The sequence below is a fragment of the Corythoichthys intestinalis genome, chromosome 13, assembly GCF_030265065.1.
Source record: "Corythoichthys intestinalis isolate RoL2023-P3 chromosome 13, ASM3026506v1, whole genome shotgun sequence".
Lineage (NCBI taxonomy): Eukaryota > Metazoa > Chordata > Actinopteri > Syngnathiformes > Syngnathidae > Corythoichthys > Corythoichthys intestinalis.
The window spans coordinates 21,829,966-21,832,664 of NC_080407.1; positions in this window are offsets into that span (position 1 = coordinate 21,829,966).

Here is a 2,699-nt window from a genome sequence, read left to right on the forward strand (position 1 = left end):
TTTTGTTTTTGTTTTTTTTTAAAATAAATTCTACACAAATCTCCTTATCCGTGTTGGATCCATATTATATGGTTCGCCATATAAGCTAAATACAGTGCCTTGCAAAAGTATTCGGCCCCCTTGAACCTTGCAACCTTTCGCCACATTTCAGGCTTCAAACAAAGATATAAAATTTTAATTTTTTGTCAAGAATCAACAACAAGTGGGACACAATCGTGAAGTGGAACAACATTTATTGGATAATTTAAACTTTTTTAACAAATAAAAAACTGAAAAGTGGGGCGTGCAATATTATTCGGCCCCCTTGCGGTAATACTTTGTAGCGCCACCTTTTGCTCCAATTACAGCTGCAAGTCGCTTGGGGTATGTTTCTATCAGTTTTGCACATCGAGAGACTGACATTCTTGCCCATTCTTCCTTGCAAAACAGCTCGAGCTCAGTGAGGTTGGATGGAGAGTGTTTGTGAACAGCAGTCTTCAGCTCTTTCCACAGATTCTCGATTGGATTCAGGTCTGGACTTTGACTTGGCCATTCTAACACCTGGATACGTTTATTTTTGAACCATTCCATTGTAGATTTTGCTTTATGTTTTGGATCATTGTCCTGTTGGAAGATAAATCTCCGTCCCAGTCTCAGGTCTTGTGCAGATACCAACAGGTTTTCTTCCAGAATGTTCCTGTATTTGGCTGCATCCATCTTCCCGTCAATTTTAACCATCTTCCCTGTCCCTGCTGAAGAAAAGAAGGCCCATACCATGATGCTGCCACCACCATGTTTGACAGTGGGGATGGTGTGTTCAGGGTGATGAGCTGTGTTGCTTTTGCGCCAAACATATCGTTTTGCATTGTGGCCAAAAAGTTCAATTTTGGTTTCATCTGACCAGAGCACCTTCTTCCACATGTTTGATGTGTCTCCCAGGTGGCTTGTGGCAAACTTTAAACGAGACTTTTTATGGATATCTTTGAGAAATGGCTTTCTTCTTGCCACTCTTCCATAAAGGCCAGATTTGTGCAGTGTACGACTGATTGTTGTCCTATGGACAGACTCTCCCACCTCAGCTGTAGATCTCTACAGTTCATCCAGAGTGATCATGGGCCTCTTGGCTGCATCTCTGATCAGTTTTCTCCTTGTTTGAGAAGAAAGTTTGGAAGGACGGCCGGGTCTTGGTAGATTTGCAGTGGTCTGATGCGCCTTCCTTTTCAATATGATGGCTTGCACAGTGCTCCTTGAGATGTTTAAAGCTTGGGAAATCTTTTTGTATCCAAATCCGGCTTTAAACTTCTCCACAACAGTATCGCAGACCTGCGCGTTGTGTTCCTTGGTTTTCATAATGCTCTTTGCACTTTAAACAGAACCCTGAGACTATCACAGAGCAGGTGCATTTATACGGAGACTTGATTACACACAGGTGGACTCTATCATCGTCGGTCATTTAGGACAACATTGGATCATTCAGAGATCCTCAAGGTGATTCAAGGGGGCTGAATACTTTTGCAAGGCACTGTAAATGGCTTGAGAAGGACCATTCAGCCCGTCGAGGAACTATTCACAACGAGGAAATCGTGACGAAGAGATCTGCAAAATGTCATTGTTTCTGTCTCTTCAATATTTTTACAGGATATTCTTTCCCCAACTGCTAAATAAATGGCATGTTCATGACAAATAACAGTCTTGTGCTAAATGGAATATGAAATCATAAAAATGCACTTATTCAAGACGATATGGCAAAATTACTCTATAATGGTCAAAACTGTCGACTTCACCTTTACTGTCGCACCTCCCGAACGATATTTTATGACACCTAAATCGGACATATGTCATTTCCCTGCCCCGGCTTCGGAGAATGTAAACAAACCAAGAGGCGTGACAGCTAGCCGTCATGCTAATCCGAACCAAGTGTTGTTTCAAAGTCTTCGAAGCGGAAAATCACACATAACTAGCCCGGATTATTTGACACGACGACTGAGTTGTCAATTGTCTTCGAGGATCGCAAACCGCCCAGCGGAGAGCAATTTACAGCTCGTTCCCCGGAGGAGGGCGGCTGCTGTTGTTGTGCAACTAACGTGCAGCTAATGTGCATGAGGAGAGCTGTTTCCATGCCTATCAATGATCAAACGTAAAGTAGTCCTTAATTTAAAGAAAGTTTGTAGTGTTAACTTTGTAATCGCTGTATTCGTATTTGACATAATACAAAACAAGATGTTTACTCACTTCCTCGTAAGTCCAATGGTCCCACAGTAGTAGGGCTTGTTTTGGCCAATATCCACGGTGAATGGGAACCTTTTGAAACTCCAAAAAGGCGCACACGCCTCTCCCTCATACAGCAAGATTTTTCTGCAGCCGTTTGGCTGGTGTGATGCAAAAAATAAACGTATTAATCCGAAATATCAGCTGAATCCTTAGTCCTCATACACAACAGTAGGCTGTATAGTGAAGAGGAGTCCTTTTCCCGTACACGTCACAGCGCCCTCCTCCTCAATGCAAGACCGAAGCTGGAAGTCCCTCATTTTCATGGCGCGGGATTCAAAAAACTAAATAAATATAGCGATCGCTTCCACACACATCCAAGTGGTCCATATCATTCAGGAGCATAAAATACCGCGTGTATTATGAAATAAACATGCTTTTTCGTGTCACATGCACTTTAAGCCAAAACAACTGTTGTGTTTGATAGAACAATATGTATATATGCTGCCGTA